The sequence below is a fragment of the Pelophylax lessonae genome, assembly GCF_965119305.1.
Source record: "Pelophylax lessonae genome assembly, chromosome: 3".
Classification (NCBI taxonomy): domain Eukaryota; kingdom Metazoa; phylum Chordata; class Amphibia; order Anura; family Ranidae; genus Pelophylax; species Pelophylax lessonae.
The window spans coordinates 15,020,362-15,039,704 of record NC_138770.1 but is presented as its reverse complement, the minus strand read 5'-3'; the positions used below and the strand labels follow the sequence as shown (position 1 = coordinate 15,039,704).

The 19,343-nt window shown below is 47.2% G+C and overlaps 1 protein-coding gene across 1 annotated transcript in view; it reads right to left on the bottom strand.

Moving 5' to 3' along the window:
* The window catches only part of LOC309550227 (uncharacterized protein), a 1,381,219-nt gene that overhangs the window by 84,763 nt on the left and 1,277,113 nt on the right, over positions 1 to 19,343 (bottom strand).

The window sequence follows — 19,343 nt, the reverse complement described above, 5'->3', positions numbered from 1 at the left end:
ATGTACAGATCCTAATGATACTATCAGTGATTGTTCCTCATCTACCTGATGATGGTGGGGGATGGTGTGACCTTCCTGTGTGGAATCCCGAGAATACAGAGGACGGGGACATCTCTCTGGTGGGTTCCCATTACTGGATCCATCTGTAGGAAACACACACACTGACTGAATACATTGTTTCTATGTGTTTATCAGATGATGGGGGATCTAGGTGGATCCTCCGTACTGCTCTCTCCTTTACAATAAAGTCTCCTCTTACCCGGTGATGTGAGGGGCGGCTGATTCTCCATCATGACGTCCTTGTAGAGATCCTTGTGTCCTTCTAAATACTCCTACTCCTCCATGGAGAAATAGACAGTGACATCCTGACACCTTATAGGAACCTGACACACACAATGATACAGTCACCATCCAGACACATCCCTTGTCTGTTACTGGATAATGTCCCAGAATTCCCAGCACCGCTCACCTCTCCTCCGTGATCTCTCTGGGGACTTCTAGAATCTTCTTTGTATTTCTCTATTCTATCAGGGAGGGAGGTGGAGGCAATGTGATGGTCATATGATCTCCAGACTTCACAGGAGGAAAACTCTAGATCTGAACACAAATAGTAAAATCAAATGATATTCCCAGAATCCTCCTCACCTCACTATTCAGGTTTCCATTTGATTAAAGCCCCACCTCAGACTGAGGTATAATTTACCCACACAGTAACCCCACACTAAGCAGAGTAAAAACTTGTTGCAGGCATTCTGACATCATTACATACAATGCAGGACCAACAGACCCACTTTATGTGAGGATGCCAAGGGTCCGCCCACATCCTAAGAGCATGAGAAAAAAAAGCCAGATGGATGGACATTGGGGGGGAGGAGCTGTGAGGTCAGTGTGATGTCATAGGACACATAGACTCTGAATGGAGGGACATTTGGATGGGGAGATTGGAGGGGCTCTCTATTTGAGGCTCCCATGCAAACCAAATCATTGTTTCTGGGTGCCTCCCACTTTTCCTAAAATGAAGAGTAAACTTTGACCTTTACCATACAGAAATCTGTCAGGATTCTGTGAAAGTAATCTCTCATGTGAGCAGGTGACGTGTGGAGGAACGGAGTGTAAATAGCAGACAATTTTCTCCAGAGCTCCTAATGGTGGGGATGGATTTTGCTGCATGCTGGTGCCAAGTTCCCATCCCCCCAGGGTCACTGCAGGTGTGGAGAAAAGCTGTGTAAGAGGATATGGAGGAGAGATGAGGAGGAGATCCAGGAATCAGGATAAAGGTCAGGACAAGCAACAGACGAGCGCATCCAAGAGATGAAGCCGGGGTCACTACACAGAAAATCTATCCAAGGAAACAACAGGCAGGACGAGGAATAGCAAGAAGGAGCTCAGAGACAAATGAGAATATTGCTCAGCCAATGGGAGATTATCTCAGCATGACTTACATAATGAAGGAGATGTGGGGGAGGGGAGGTGACCATAGATACATGGATATTCAGCTGGTTCAGCAGGGATCGGTCACATTTCCATCCATGTGTGGTTAGCTTTGGAAGCAAGATATATTAATCATCAACTGATCCCCTTGAAGGGGTTAATCTACTTATTACCTCTGCCGCCAGATCCTGCAGTGTCTCCCTCTACATTCTATGGAACGTCCTCTGTACCTGACATCACTTCCTGTCTGTATTCCATAGAGACTTCCTGTCTGGGTAGAAGTGAGATCACCACCTTGTGGAGCTCAGAGAAACTGCAGCACTGAGAACCGTCTGGTAGTGTGAACACGGCCTTGTGCTGTGTGTGTATGTACTGTATATCCTTCCCCTTTCTCTCCTCCCTGAGTGTGTATGAAGAGGCGGAGCTCCTGCTGGAACAGCGGTCGGAGGAGGAAGCCGAGTCTAGGAGGGAGACTGACAGAAAGCGCAGCAGACTTGCAGGAGTGAGCGAGGAGGATCCAGTTCCTGTGCCATCGGAGGTGAGGAGAGTGTGAAGAATGTTTGTGACTCTGGTAGCTGAAAAGCTGGGAGTCATATTGCTCTGGTGAGTGGGGAAGCACTACTAAGGGGGCGCCCTCACCATCACGTGTGTAAGAGGTGGAAGAAGGCGTGGCTACATTACAGCTGGCACAGTTTGGAGCAGGGAGCACTTTCACACCTTATCAACTTTTCATTCATTTGTGGACTTTTTTGGAGCAACAGAACTTTGTTGAAGTAGATGCAAAGTGGAAGCAGTGGACTTGCAGAGAACACTATATTGAGCACAAAATATTGTATGATTACATGAATTTGCACAGGTTTTTACTTTATAGAAAATATTATAAGATAATGAAGTATGTGTAAAGTGGAAGCAGTGGATCTGCAGGGAACAGCATCTTGAGCACAAAGCACTTTATGTTGTATATGAATTTTCACATGGATCAGTTTACTTCATTTATTGATAAACACCATAAGATGAATGAAGTAGGTGTAAATCTAGACCTAGGGAACACAAGGGAGGTGGAGTGGGAATCCTCCTATCCTCACAGAGCACCTTCCAGGTTCTTCACTCTCCTCCCTCTCATCATTTGAAGCTCACTGTACGTCTATTTTCTCCAATCTCCTCTAGAAGTGCTGTGATCTATCGCCCCGCTGGACCGGTATTAACTTTCGTTGATGACTTCTCTGCCTGGCTGCCCTACTTTCTCTCTTCTGAAATCCCCACAATCATTCTCAGAGACTTCAACATCCCTGTTACTACGAACATTTCTACTACTTCCAAACTTCTCAGTCTAACCTCCTCATATGGCCTGAAGAAATGGATACACAATGGATAGAGGCTTCTACTCACTCTGGTGGCATCACCCTCAGCCTTGTATTCTCCCACCGATGCCCTCCATGCAACCTCTCCAACAATCCTCTCCCTCCCTCTAAACACCACTAGGGATGGGCGAGCGGTTTGGGCGGAGGATAACTTCCGATCACCCGAATTTTCTGTGCGCTCGGTGTTTTCATTTTTTTTACTATTTATATCCTGCCGAGCGCACAGTCAATAGGTTGTTAGGAAGTGAGACCGGGAAGCCGGCCACTGCGTCCTTAACAACAAATGAGTCATGAGCTGTCAGTGGGCTTCCCCGCTGACAGCAGAATGTAAAAAATAAAAAATTGACGGGAAGAAATAAATCGGTGTGGGGTCCCCCGAAATCTATACCAGGCCCTTTGGGTCTGGCATGAATTTTAAGGGGAAATCCATGCCAAAATTTAAAAAAAAAATGGCATGAGGTCCCCCCAAAATCTATACTTGACCCTTATCCAATAGGACTGTTCGAAATTCGGCCGAATTCCGAACTTCTTGCGGAAAAAGTTCGGAATTCGGCAACCAGAACTGCCCAAAATGCAATGGGACAGGAACTGGGGTTTAAAAGCCTGTGATTGGACCAGAAACATCAGTAAAAGCAAATTGAGGGGGCAGGAGGATGCTAGGAATGTGATTGGAGTGACTAGGGGGGTCCAGAGGCCAATCAGTAGTGAATATGCCGCCCAGTATATAACATAGCCCCGCCAAATCTCTAGCACTGTAATAGAGAGGCTGTGGAATAGAGTGGAAGCAGTTCTGTTACTACTGCTGCTCCAGTGTCACTTAGCAATTATTAGTGTGAGGAAACGGATATCTAGTGTAGTTAGGGTACTATATACCACTATAGTTAGATTCAATAATCTAGTTTCTGTAGGGAAAGTGTCAAGAGTCAGGGTGACCGTAGTGTAGTTTAGGGTGAACTAACTGACTGCTATGCCAGGGTGACGAAACTCTTCCATGTCAGGGTGACCGCCAGAGAAAAAAGATAATTTGTCTTAGAATTGCAGTAGAGCAGGGATGGGGCTCCGCTCCTTTCACACCTGGGCGTTTTTGTTTCAGGCGTTTATTGGGCTTTTTTGTGGACGTCTTTGGAGGCAGGCATGATATCTGAACTTCTGTGTAGGGGTATACATACACACACATATATGTATATATACACATACACACATATACTGTAGGTGTGAAAGTAGTGGAACCCCATCCCTGCGCTAATTAAAATTATTTGCAGGGATGGGGTTCCGCTACTTTCACACCTATATGTGTGTATGTGTATATATACATATATGTGTGTGTGTATATATACCCCTACACAGAAGTTCAGATGTCATGCCTGCCTCCAAAGACGCCCAAAAAATGCCCAATAAACGCCTGAAACAAAAACGCCCAGGTGTGAAAGGAGCGTAGCCCCATCCCTGCGCTATTGAAATTCTAAGAAAAATTATCTTTTTTTTCTGGCTCTGGACATGCTACAGAGCTGAAACTTCACAGGTACACTTTTTAGACCCCCCAGACACTAAATCCAAAGAAATCTCTTTTTTTTTTTTTTTCAATAATTTTTTTCAATAATTGGCTTTCTATCAAAAAGGACAATTTTTAAGAACTTTTTTTTGTGTGATTAATAGTCCCTGGGGCATGACCCAGAACCCTAGGCACTTTTTAGGGGCATTTATTGGGTTTTAGGGCTTCAAAATTGTGTTTTTTATTACCGAAGTTCGGGTCCCATTGATTTCAATGGGGTTCTGGAATCCAGACCCGAACTTTCGGGAAGTTCGGTGTTCTGGTCGAACCAAACTTTTCAAAAGTTCGATCATCCCTATTATCCGAGCATGCAGCCTGGCAGGCCAGGAAAGGGGGGGACAAGCGAGTGCCCCCACCTGAATCATACCAGGCTACATACCCTCAACATGGGGGGTGCTTTGGGGCAGGGGGGGCTCGGCCCCCCACCCCAAAGCACCTTGTTCCTATGTTGATGGGGACAAGGTCCTCTTCCCCACAACCTTGGCCTGTGGTTGTGGGTGTCTGCAGGCAGGGGGCTTATCAGAATCATGAAGCCACCTTAACAAGTGGGCCCCCAGATCCCACCCCCCTATGTGAATGAGTTTGGGGTACATTGTAAAAATAAATGAGGCTATGAGCCCACTTTTCACAATTCCTTTTATAGAAAGAATAAAAAAACAATGTCCCTCGATGTAGATTAATCGTCATTCACAACGCCCACCTTCAAGGAATGATAGTCTGACAGTTCTTAAAAAGGTAAGGAGCAGGGCCACCTGGTGACATCATCTGGTGGCCCGCCCCCTTGTATTGTAACTGACTGGTTGCATGCTGGATCAGTGACATCATAAGGGGCAGGGCCACCAGGTGACATCACCAGGTGGCTCTAACCCCTTAACTATTTAAAAACTGTCACCTGTTTTTCCAGATTCTGATAAGCCCCCTGCAGACCCCCCTGCCCCAAAGAACCCCCCCCCCCTATGTTGAGGGCATGGGGCCTGGTATGGTTTGGGGGGAATTCGTTTGTCCTCACCTCTGTCCTGGCCTGCCAGGCTGTGTGTTTGGATAAGGGTCTGGTATAGATTTTGGGGGGAAGATACACAATTTAAAAAAAAAAATTGGCGTGGGGTTTACCCTCAAAATCTAAACCAGACCCTTATCCAAGCATGCAGCCTTTTTTGGGCCTGGTATGGATGCGGCCTGGGATAGGTGGTGGGGACCCCACACCATTTTTTTCCCCATTTTTTATTTTCTTTGCCAACAATAATTTTTTTTACATTCAGCTGTCTGCTGGGAAGCCTGCTGACAGCTGATGACTCATTTGTTGTTAAGGACGCCGTGGCTGGTTTCCCGGCCTCGCTTCTTAACAACCTATTGACTGTGCACTCGGCGGGATGTAAATAGTAAAATAAATAGAAGAAACGCAGAGCACACAGAAAATTCGGGTGTTTGGCGAACACCTCAAGGGGCCATTTCGGGTTGAAGTTATGTTTGGTCCAAACCGCTCGCCCATCCCTAGTGGTGTTTAGAGAGAGGGAGAGGATTGTTGGAGAGGTTGCATGGAGTGTATAGGTGAGAGAATACAAGGCTGAGGGTGTTGTCACCAGAGTGAGTAGAAGCCTCTATCCATTGTGTATCCATTGCTTCAGGCCAAATGAGATGGTTAGACTAAAAAATTTAGAAGTAGCAGAAGTGTTTGTAGTAACAGGGATGTTGAAGTCACCGAGAATGATTGTTTAAATGTCATATTTTTTTTCTTTATAAATGTCAGTTTTGCTGTAGCAGGTTCTATACACAGTACAGATACACCACTTTACAGGCAGACTAAGGGGACTCCCCATGCACTGTATTTAAAGGAATTTTTATTTTTGTTTTTTTTTTTCATTGTAAGCATTAATTAAAATCATTGCTCCTTTAAAAATGATATTTTGTAAAAAAATAAAAAAATAAATTTGCATTGATAGTATCAAAAATGAAAAAAAATTGTTAAAAAAAAAAAAAAGAAAAGAAAAACGTGCACAGAGAAATTTCTGGTGTTGGGCGAACACCCAAATGGACGATGTTTAAGCCAAACCATTTACCCATCCCTGCTCCCTGGTTATCTCTCGCCTCGACTATTGCAACTCCCTCCTCATTGACTTACCTTTACATAGGCTATCCCTCCTTCAGCCCATCATGAATGCTCCTGCCAGACTCCTCCACCTTACAAAACGCTCAGCATCTGCTACCCCTCTCTGCCAATCCCTCCATTGGCTGCCACTCACCCAACAAATTTATATTAAAAATACTAACAGTAACTTACAAAGCCATCCAAAACTCCGCCCCCAGCTACACCACTAACCTGGTCTTAATATGCCAAACAAATAATCCTCTTCAATCCTCCCAATATCTTCTGCTTTCTAGTTCCCTTGTCACCTCCTCCCATCTCCAGGACTTCTCCCAACCCTCTCCTATGCTGTGAAACTCCCTACCCCAATCTGTCGACTATCTTTCGGTGTTCCCTGAAAACTCATCTCTTTAGCGAGGGGGGGGAGGGTTTTCTTTTGCTCACATAGAAAGTAGGTTCTGCCACCGTCCCTATGAAGGAATATGGAAGGGTTTTTCTGGCGCCTCAAACCAGGAGGTTGGGACTTTATGGGCAAGTGAACATAAGTGCAAATGGGTAAATGAACAATAAGCAATGTATTGTGAAAATAAAAACGCAATAATTTATTACAATGTTGGTTTTACATATATAGGCAATTTGTGAACAATGTGCTTGGGGGGAAGACCCCAAGTGTGAAGGAAATAAAAGGGTTTGATTCCAAAGAATCAGTGACAGTAGTGCATTTGTGACATTTGTGAGGATTTTTTGTCTGTTTCCCAATAGATGTTGATTAGGACAGTGTGTCCCCAAAAAAACCCCAATTTCTGACGCGTTTCGGCTCTATCATGGGCCTTTTTCAAAGCATTTTGGGTTATTCAGTCTTTAATCTGAGAGAGAAATATACATAATTGTTTTAGATCCTCTCGGTATAGTTTCATCAAGTATGTATAAAATAAATAATGGAATAGGTACATACACGGGTGTAGCCGCTAATTCTGCGCAGAGCTCCCTTGTCCAAGATTGCAATCACATCGGGAATCGTGTCCTGTATACAGCCTGGGTTAATATGAGGAGTATTGTTGTATTAATGAGACTTGGCAAAATGGGTCTCAGGTATTGAAAAAGGTGTGAGATGTCTACACTTACAGGTATATCGGCTGAAAGGGTTAAATTTCCACGGTTCTGGAGGTGGGTTTTCTTCCTTTCACACTGGGCCAATTCTTGATCTATATATAATGTATTGTAATATATGATCATGTATATGGTCCGTTTTATTAACAATGGTTATCAATAGATTGTATTTGCATATTGTGACTATGGTGCCGGTTCCCAAAGTATTTAATATATTTTATTATAGTGCTTGAACAGTAGAGCAATAATAGAGAAATGAAGTGATTCTGGTGCCCAAGGTTTTATTGTGGGTATTTAAAAGGAGTTCCGTTGGAACTTACGTTTTTGCTGAAAATCTTGGTAGGGAATCATCTGTCCAGCTGCTGCAGGTTCGGTCCGTCCTCTTCTCTCGGCTCGAGAGAAGTGAGGACTGACTCTCGTTCCCCGGCCTTATGAAGTCCCTTGCGCATGCGCAGTACGCGCTGCACGTAGAGGACTTCCGAGGAGCGTGACGTGGCACCGATCTCTGCGCCTGCGCTCAGGAGATGCGCGCGCAGGTCGCTCTGCTCGTAGTGAGGGACGCTCTTGGCTGCCAGCACGGGAGGAGGGGCCATCCTCTCCCAGAAGGTGATTGGTAGGTCCCAGGCAGGGACCCGTGCTGGGTGCGATTGCTTTGTGACAATTGAGCCGGTCAGCAGAACTGTTGCTGCAATCCCTGCATGTAAAACTCATCTCTTTAGAGAAGCACATTCTGCCCCCACCTAACAACTGTACTTTTATTTTCTCCATCAGCCCATCCCCCACAGTTATGACCTTTTGTATCACTTGACCCTCCCTCCTAGATTGTAAGCTCTAAAGAGCAGGACCCTCTGATTCCTCCTGTATTGAATTTTATTGTAATTGTACTATTTGCCCTAACATTGTAGAGCCTGCGCAAACTGTTGGCGCTTTATAAATCCTGTATTATAATAATAATAATAATAATAATAATAATAATAATATATGACTGCCTAGTCAAGCCTCTCTCAGCCAGGGTTCCTCCAAAGGTTCCTAGGGGCCTCTTGTCACTTCCTTGGGCTGTATATGGAAGTGTCACCTACCAGCCGTTTCTGGATACTGAAGTCTGTCATCATTGCACTGACACACACAATTTTTTTCATTCAATATATTTTTTATTCTAACTTTAATTTTAACAAGAGTGCAAAAAAAAAAAAAAAAATGAATAAAATGGTAAAGGAAGAAATCCAACTGGTCAGGAAAATGACTTGTCTGGAATGTGGAAGCGGAGTCGGTAATAATTTGTGTACAATACACAACGTGTTACATTATTATAACAAAGTATTGTAGAAAAGATCACACCATAGAAAATGGGGAAAGGAGAAAATAAACTCGGATATGAAGGTGACATTTGTGTACGAGGAACACCTTAACAATTACCACCATTTTATTCTCCAGGGACTCTGCTTTCAGAAAATGTATGTTTTGGGGCTTTTATCTAATCTTCAGGCCCAAAATCTGCATTTTTCTTACGTCCTCCGACAGTCGCCGCCCACTCATACAGTCGTCACCAATGGGTATTGACTTCCGCTCCGCAGGAGTAGCTAGGCATAAGACTTGTTAGTCACAAAAGCTTTTAGCATAGACACAGAAAAAGGGTTTGTTGTATGGGCACTTCCGTGGAATACAACAGGCTTTAGGTGAGACACTGCACTTCGGCAGCACTGGAGAGGAGAAGCTGCTCTGAAAGTGATAAAGATAAAAGGACAAGGCGTCTCTAATTGCAGTAGGCTCTGAGTATTTATTAGGTTAAAAGTATAAAAGCACTCACATTTGGTAAATATGACATGGGCATTGCAAAGATCTAGGCATATAGGCTAGGTAAGTCGCGCTAATAAGTGATGTTGGCAAATATCCGCATAAATGTCAAATCATATAAATGTCCAATAAACGTCTAATGATCAAAGGCTGTCCCAAGTAACAGGAGTAGTCCGAAATCCTCAATAGGAATGTAAACCATCAGATAAGTGATCTCCTTACCAGACAAGGAAAGGGAATTCGCCCTGAGATACCAGGTGAAGTGGGTCCAGCAGTCTCAAATTCGGAGATAATGGAGTTTCTCCCGATGTTATATCAGATACATGTGAAAAAAAATTGCATATCCATAGCGTAATACTGTATGTTTATATTACAAACACCCGGATAGTGAGCCTCCACCAGTTGTGATGAAAGGGACAGCCACCACACCAGTATAGATACAGAATCAAATCTCAGCACGCAAAAACAATCTCAGAAATGACTTCTGTGTGTGCCATAACTCAAAAAAGTAAGTGCAGCCGTGTGGAAAGACAGCCAAGGTAAGATGGAGCCCAACACCAAAATCACTGCCGCTTACCAGATTAAATTAAGTGACAAGCCAAACAGTCTCTGTGAGTCCTCTGGATGTCCCAATGTCGATTGCTCCAAGTTCAGCCAAACCAAAGAGGAGACAGAAGGCAATCGATAGTGTAAAACCCAACAATATTTATTCACGATAAAGAGAGCAACTCACATAAAATTGCAGGTAGGGAGCGTGGATAGGATGCGAGCCGCCGGCCGGTCGGCTCCTTCGCCCGTCCTCAAACACAGAGCAGTGACGTCAGCACGCCACGACCGACGCACGTTTCGTCAGATATGACGTTATCAAGGTACGGCCGGCGTGCTGACGACACCGCTTAAATACACCAGGAATCACGCCCCATGTGACCGCCAGGGGCGGATCAATCCGCCATCTTTCCGAAGATCGAAAGGCAGTAATGTCACATAGGATTGACAAACCGCCAATATTGTATTAGGTACTTCGTAGGGGGATTAAATAAAAATTTAATGCAAATGCATATAAAAACTATATAATAATCGCCTTAGCATCAGGTTTGTACATGATGCCCACACAAAATAAAAACTAAATGGTAAACCAAGTACTATTAGCGCCATCTACTGGCGAACACAAATAGTGCTAAGTTTTAAATAGATCATGTAAATGTCAGTCACAGGAAGCGTGATACCTCACAGTCACCCAAATAATACTCTTATTAAAATCAAATATTGTCAAACAAATGACTCAGTACAATAAAAATTATAAACAAATTAATACATTTGATTCAATAGGTGACCAATAACGCCACCCAAAGATAAGGCTACATGTCTAATCCATATTGGCATATAGGTGCCAGTCACATAACTGTGATACTCAACCATTCAATTGAATAGTCAAATAAACAGGCATCCACATATGCCAATTTAATACTGACCAAATGGATACTAATAGGCAATATAAGGAGTATATGATAGTGAAACCATCAATATTACAGTATTCCTATAGAAAACAAACCTATCATCCCCAGAAAGTGGTATAATGAGTATAATTTAAATATCCAAATTATGATATAAATAAATTATTTTTTATACTCAAGCTGTGTCAATGAATGCATTGACATCAGTATCAACATTGAGTCCGTACGGCGTGTATGTTCTGACTCTATGGATCCATGACATCTCCATTCTGGAGATGCTTCGTACTAAAGGATCACCCCTCCAATGAGGGGAGAACTTATCAATCCCTAAAAACATCATATTCCTCGGATCTTTGTTATGGGCTATCAGAAAATGTTTGGAGACTGAGTGTCTATCAAAGCCCTTGCGTATATTGGCAATATGCTCGTTCAAACGAACATTCAGAGGACGCTTGGTCCGCCCAATATATTGTAACCCGCACGGGCACTGGAGCAGATAAACAACCCCAGTGCTCGTGCAGGAGACAAAGGGACTAATTTTGAAAGTCTTCCCATTACTGGTAGAGATAAATTCTTTGGTATTTTTCCGCTTAATACAGTTCAGGCGACACACTTGGTACCTATTACATTTATAATATCCTTTTAGTTGTTCCAAAAAAGTTGGTTGTTTAGTGGGTGCTTCAATAACGTTTGGGGCAACCAAATCACGAAGGTTTGGTGTCCCTTTAAAGATGACTCGAGGTTTTTCAACCATAATTCTCCTTAATACAGGGTCATTCTGTAGGATATGCCAATGACGTTGTATAATTTTCTTAATGCCCATGTGTTGGTTGGAGAAAGTAGTAATAAAGGAGGGACAGACATTGACATCAGTGCCCCCCCACGAGCACCAGGCGTCAACAAACTTAATCTGTCCATCCTACCAACCGCCTCCAGAGTCTCACTGAGAGACTCCGGATCATAACCCTTCTCCAGGAATCTCTCAGTGAGAGTCTGGGCCTGGGCAAGGAAGTCACCATCATCTGAGCAATTACGCCGTAGGCGCATGTATTGCCCTTTAGGAACAGCCTTCAACCAGGACTCATGATGACAACTGTCAACTGGTATATAGGAGTTCCTATCAGTGGCCTTAAAATGCGTCTTGGTGACAAACTTGTCATTTCGTATCGAAATAGACAAATCCAAAAAGGTGATGTTATTTTGGCTAATTTCGTAGTTTAGATGGATTCCCCTAGTATTAACATTAAGAGACTCCAGAAAACCGACAAGATCAGACTCATGACCGTCCCACAGGAGGAGGATGTCATCTATATACCTAGCCCACAACACCAAATGTGGTCTGTTGCGGCCATAGATGACATCCTCCTCCCAATGGGCCATGAACAAGTTGGCCAGGGACGGAGCGTACTTGGCGCCCATTGCGACTCCAGTATCCTGCTGGTAGAACTGGCCCCCAAACCAAAAATAATTGTGCTTGGTTGCAAAATCTAATAATTCCATGATGAATGAAATTTGTGTACTGGGCAAACCTGAATCTCTACTCAGATACATATTGACTGCACCCAAACCCAACTCATGAGGGATAATCGTGTACAGGGACAACACGTCTGCCGTCACCATCCACATACCATGAGTGGGCGTAAAATTGGAAAGTATATTGATTACCTGCCTAGTGTCCTGCACATAGGATGGCATCCTCTGTACCAAGGGCTGTAGATAAAAGTCAATATATTTCCCCACCCGGGACGTCACAGAGTCGATGCCACTGACTATGGGATGCCCCGGGGGGGAAGTCAGACTTTTATGTATCTTGGGTAGGTAATATATGATAGGGGTACGGGGACATTTAGGTACTAAGAAAGACGTCTCCTTCTTATTAAGAATGTTTAATTGATGTCCCCTATCAATAATACCCCCCAGTTCTCGTTTATACGGACCTTTGGGGTCTCTCGGCAAAACAGAGTAGGTGGAGCCATCATCAAGGATGCGACGCATTTCCCGTAGGTAATCGCATCTATCCAAGACAACAATGGCCCCTCCTTTATCTGCAGGCCTAATAATTAACTCTTTATTTTTACATTACACAAAGAATCAAGTCCTGCTTGTAAGTCCCTATTCAGTTTGCACCTATTGACCTTCATGGACTCAAGGTCCCTAAGGACAACGTCTCTGAAGACTTTAACTGATGGAGCTAAGGAACCTGGAGGGTTGAACAAAGAGGCATTCGCAAGCCCAGAATGTTGATACTGGGATAACATGCGATTCTCCTTCACAGGGTTGCTAGCGATGTAGCGTTTGATGTTCACTTTCCTAATAAATTTGTGAACGTCCATGTATGTCTCAAATTTATTAAGGGTTCTCGGGGGGGCGAATTTAAGCCCCTTGTCTAAAATCCGTTTTTCAGATTCAGACAGGACAACTTTACTTAGGTTAAAGATCCCAACTCCTGCTACATCCTTACTTTTTTTGAGTTGGATCCTTCTCCCCCCTCTGGTGCCTCGTCTTGTTCTGCCAGCCTCTTGGTGCCCTGATTCACCTTGGGAAAAACCCAACCTGGGTATCCCTGACCCAATTGTTGAGTACCCAAAAGTGGGGGGGCCCCAGTGTCTACAACCCTACGTTGTTGCAATGGCTGAGAATTGACAGGCTCCTCATCCTCAGGACATTCATTGTCCCTTAAGGGAAAAAATTGGTTCTTAGTTGGTACATTATAATATTGCCCACCCTGGCGTTGCTCATTGCCGTAAGAACCTTCCTCATAGTCACCATATTCATCCCGACCATAGTCAGAGTTAATCCATGGCTGGTTCTGCCTATAATTAGGAGGTCCCTGTCTCCATTGGGGAGTCTGATCATATCTATAGGGAGTGTGTTGATCCGAAGGGTGGGGCCTCCATTGGGGGCCAAAATTACGGTAAGGGCCCTGCCTCCCACCATCAGGGCCCCGCCACTGAGGTCCATTCCATGGAGCACCACGAGGTCCCGTGGTGTTACCATTCCAATAATTAGGTTGATTGGAAACATAGGGTCCATTGCAAAGATCTGTCTGGAGTCTTCCTATCCGCTGTGCTGAGTGGTTGCAATGGGGACATCCGGTTATCCGCTTCCTGTAGATGCGTCCTTTCGTCTGTGTCTCAGCCTGGTCTGCATGAGATTTCCTGAAGGCAGGGTGTGGACGCAGCGGCTGGTGTCCAATAGAGCGGGTGGTGGGCGGTTACATGTTTCGGAGCTCAGCTCCTTCGTCAGACTGGGAGCTAGACTTTACTAGCTGTTATTTTGCCAGCTTTTGATAGTGGATCTTCGGATGAAGATGGATCATGCAGAGCTGGGAATCGGACTGGCCGCCCTGGTTCTCCAGGACAGAGGGTCAGATGGATCCCCAGCCTGCCATCGAGCGTTCGGCTATGGTTCGCACTGGCGCTATGAACGACCCATCCCTGCTCGCAGCAGGGATGCAGCCTGTGAGGTGGCTACCTCACTGGACGTTTTCTGTGGTCTTGTGCCGCAGTGTCCTGCATTATGGCTGACGGCATTCCCTGTCATATGAGGACAGCGGCTTTCCATTAATGGAGGCACCCACGCCATCCGGTACAGGAAAGTACTTTTCTGTGTGGGGGCCTCTGTCTGGGGTGTCAGTCTGTGTTGCTGTGTGTTTGTCTCATGTCTGTGTTGTTGTGGGGCTCCCGAATGCGATCCCTGCGGGGGTCCTCTTTAATAACTGCTAGCGCTGTGTGAGTGGGGGCCCTTTTCTCCTGTATCACTTGTGAGTGTGCTGTGGGATGATGCAGACATGTGTGCGGCGACCACTGCAGCTGAGCACCGCGTGGTCCGCCATTTTCGATGTGGGCGACATGCTGGCTTCACTGTGGGCCTTTTGCATTGCATACTGTATGGTGCTTTTGGCGCCATCTTGTGTGTGGCAGAACGATCGTCCAAAGCACATGTTGGCAGCCATTTTACCGAAGCCTTCCATTCACTTCTATGGGCAGCCATTTTCCCTGGGCCTGACAGCATATAGTTCAGCCTCTGGTGACCTCACTTCCTTTTCTCCTGGAACAGCGATCGGTGTGGTAACGCTCTGTGGGGCTCTGCAGACTATCTCTTCCATATCTCTCTGTGCTATCCTTCCTGGCTCAGTTTTGTCCCTTTTTGGGGGTCTGTGTATACAGTGATTATATTTGAAGGGCCAGTACCTTTTTCCCTCATTATTGGGCAATGGATTCTCAGGACAGCAAGTTCCCCCCAGCCTTGGTGGGGGACCCCAGTTCTGCTGAACCCCCCGTTATGCCTAGTTTGGCTGCTGTAGTGGCATCTTTGGTGTCATAAAAAGGAGGTGCTGATGGCTGAACGTACTACTAAAAAACAGCCCAGGTTATCTCTCTCCTCGGATTCAGATGGTGATGTGGCTGCTGTGGCTTTTCAGGGTCTCGCTCGTCTCTGGACCCTTTCGGGTCTGAGGGGGAGGCGGAGGTAGAGGGGGTTGATCTGTCTCCCCCGGGGTCGCCTGAAGAGCTTGCTCTCATGGACGAGCTGATTTCTTCTGTTAAGGAAATGCTGCATCTGGAGGATGAGCCCACTCCTCCGGCCATTGTGTCCTCTTTTGGGACGCATAGAACCCGCAAGTCGGCGCAGGTTTTCCCCTGCCCCGCTGAGTTTCATCACACAGTGAATGAACAATGGCGCATTTTAAAACGCCCCTTCACGGTGCCTAGTCGGTTTAAACTGCTCTACCCTTTTGCGCCCTCTATGGAGACGCGCTGGTGCGTGGCACCCCAGGTGGATCATGCTGTGGCCGTGTTAAACAAGGCTACCTTGGTTCCTACAGAGGATACCCCGGTTTTCCGGGATCCTACGGACAGGAGGTTGGAGTCTCTTGCCCGCCATGCATATATGGTGGCGGGCTCTATGCTCAAACCTATTTTCGCTTCTGTCATGGTGGCTCAGGCGGTGGCAGACTGGACTAAGGTGCTTAGATGCACTCTCGTGTCTGATTCTGCCCCACCAGCTACGCTGGAAATGGTGGACCAGATTCATCAGGGGGTCATGTATTTGTGCGATGCGGCCTTGAATGAGGCCCCTTTAGCTGCACGCCTCTCTAGTGTCGCGGTGCTTAACCGTCGACTGATCTGGCTGAAGAGTTGGTCGGCTGACCAATCGTCAAGGAAAACGGTGGCTGATTTTCCCTATGCTGGGTCTTGCCTTTTTGGCGAGGCTTTGGATACTTTGGTGAAAGGAGTCACTGGGGGCAAGAGCACTCTGCTGCCCCAAAATCCGAAGAACAAGTCCTTTCGCGGCAAGCGGGGTCCCGCCTTTAGGCCCTCTCAGGGGTCCTTTAAGTCACAGTCCAAGGGCAAACCCTTCAAAGGCCAAGGTGGCCTGAAGAAGCCCTGGGCGGGTAAGCAAAAGTCCGGCCAGGCCGGTTCAATGCCTCATTCCGCCTCTGCCTGAAGGGACGCCCTCACCCGTATCAGGGAAGGGGGGACGTCTGCGCGGTTTCCTCCAACCTTGGCTGCTCCGTATTCCAGACAGGTGGGTTCAGGAAATCATTCGATCAGGATACAAGATCGAATTCCTTTTCTCGGCCGGCGGCCAGATTTTTTCCCTCAAATCTTCAGTTGACCCCAGGGCATTTACAGGACCTGCATAAAGCGGTGCAGGATCTCCTTGCCCAGGGGGTGATTGTCCCAGTGCCTCACCGGGACAGCTTTCGGGGGTTTTACTCCAATCTGTTCACTGTGCCCAGAAAGGAGGGCAAGGTGCGTCCTATCCTGGACTTAAAAGCTCTGAATCGCTTTGTGCGCGTTCAGAAGTTTCGCATTGAATCCCTCCGCTCAGTGGTGGCCTCCCTGAGTCCAGGGGAATTCCTGGCCTCTATCGACCTGAAGGATGCGTATCTACACATCCCCATTTTCAAAGGTCATCAGAGGTACCTTCGGTTCGCCATTGCGGAAGATCATTATCAGTTTGTGGCGTTACCTTTCGGTCTCGCTTCGGCTCCACGGGTCTTTACCAAAGTGCTGGCACCTGTTCTGGGCCTGTTGAGGGCCCAGGGCATTGCGGTCTTGGGATATCTGGACGATCTCCTGTTACGATCGAGTGGCAGTCAGAACCTGCTGTGCGATCTGTCCACTACGGTGCAGACGTTTCTGGAGTTCGGTTGGACCATCAACGTTCCGAAGTCGATATTGTCTCCTTCGGTTCACCTTCCCTATCTGGGAATGGTTCTGGACTCTGCTCAAGTGAAGGTTTTTCTGCCGGAGGACAAACTCCGGACCCTTCAAGACGAGGTCAGGTCCCTCAGGGACAACCAGTCCTCATCGCTCAGGACCTGTATGCGGTGCCTGGGGTTAATGGTTTCAGCCTTCGAGGCGATCCCCTTTGCTCAGTTTCGCACTCGATCTCTCCAAGCGGAGATTCGGGCCAGGTGGGACAGGCGACCTCAGTCTTTGGATCTGAGGGTCTCGTTGAGTCACCAGACCTGAATGGACCTTCTGTGGTGGCTCCAGTCCCCGGCTGTGTCGCCCTTCCGCCCGTTACTGTGGACAGTAATTACCACAGATGCCAGCCTGTCGGGCTAGGGTGGAGTTCTGGGCACCCTGTCTGCCCAGGGAACTTGGTCGGAGGAGGAATCCTCCCTTCCGATCAACATCTTGGAATTGATAGCGATAAAGCTTTGTCTTCTCCAGTGCTTGGAACGACTTCAGGGCCGTCCTGTTCGGGTACAGATGGACAATGCTACCGCGGTGGCTTTCATCAACCACCAAGGGGGCACCAGGAGTGCCAGGTCGGCCCGGGAGGTGGCCGACATTCTGTCTTGGGCCGAGACTCATGTCCCGGCGATATCGGCAGTGCACATTCCGAGTGTGGAGAATTGGCAGGCCGATTATCTGAGCCGCCAGACCCTGGACCAGGGGGAATGGTCCCTGCACCCAGAGGTCTTCCAAATGCTGTGTGCAAAGTGGGGATCCCCAGATGTGGATCTGTTCTCGTCTCGGGTAAACCACAAGGTGGAAAGGTTCGTGGCAAGAACACGCGATCCTCGGGCGGACGCCTCGGATGCGTTAGTGGCACCTTGGCATCAGTATCGTCTGATGCATGCCTTTCCTCCGATCCAGTTGTTGTCCAGGTTCCTTCGCAGGTTAGCCTCGGAAACCGAACTTGATGATTCTGGTGGCACCGGACTGGCCCCGCCGGTCCTGGTACGTGGACATCGTTCACCTAGCAGTCGAGCCTCCTTGGCGACTGCCACTGCCGGAAGATCTGCTGTCTCAAGGACCGATCTTCCATCCTGCTTTACAGTCGCTGGCTTTAATGGCCTGGCTGTTGAAAGCCAGGTCCTGAGGGACAGGGGTCTCTCCCCAGAGGTCATGCCTACTTTAATCAAGGCTAGGAAAGCCTCGTCTGGTAAAATTTATTACCGTACCTGGAAAGCCTACTTTGCCTGGTGTGAGTCCAGGGGGTTCTCTCCTCGCTCATACTCGGTGTCGAGAGTGTTGGCTTTCCTTCAGACTGGTGTGGACCAGCGTCTGGCGCTGGCCACGATTAAGGGCCAGGTTTCTGCACTGGCTGTTCTGTTTCAGCGCCCTGTGGCGTCTCATTCTTTGATTCGCACCCTCGTTCAAGGTGTGCGACATTTGGCCCCTCCTCAGAGGGAGCCTTTACCTCCATGGGACTTGAACTTGGTTCTGTCCGTATTACAGCGGGCTCCCTTTGAAAACATCAGGGAGATATCGTTGCCTCTGCTGTCTAAGAAGGTTGCCTTTTTGGTGGCGATCACTTCGGCTCGCAGAGTGTCGGAGCTGGCGGCCTTGTCCTGCCGCTCTCCCTACTTGGTGGTTCACAAGGATAAGGTGGTCTTGCGACCTCATTCGTCCTTCCTTCCTAAGGTGGTCTCTGATGTTGTCAGGGCGATCAGGGTTTACCTGTCGTCCACTGAATCCTTTCCCTCTTTGTCCTTCCTGAGGGACCTCGGAAGGGCATGGCGGCGTCTGCAGCGACCATTGCCAAATGGATCAGACAGACCATTGTACAGGCCTATGCCTTGAAGGGCCGGGTTCCACCCTTTCCTGTTAAGGCGCACTCTACCAGATCTCTGAGTACGTCTTGGGCCTACCGGCATCAGGCCTCGGTGGCCCAGGTGTGCAAGGCTGCGACTTGGTCGTCGGTGCACACTTTTTCCAAATTTTATAAGGTTGATGTTCTGCCATCAGCCGATGCCTCCTTTGGCTACAAAGTTCTCAGTGCGGCAGTGCCATAGGGGACCCTTGTTTTTTTTGTGGGTCCTTGGCTGTTGGGGTTATTTGCTTTCCTGGGCTGTTGCTCCTGTTGAGCCTGTTTCCGTTGCCCAGATGATGTGGGTACTGCGTTGCCTTTTCTACGGTTGCGTCTCCCACCCCTCATGTCTTCACTGCTTTGGGATATCCCATTGGTGACGACTATATGAGTGGGCGGTGACTGTGGGAGGACGTAAGAGAAAACTGAATTTTTGTAAAATCTTACCGTAAAATTCCTTTCTCTGAGTCCTTCGACAGTCGCCGCCCCCGCCCCTCTTTTGGGGT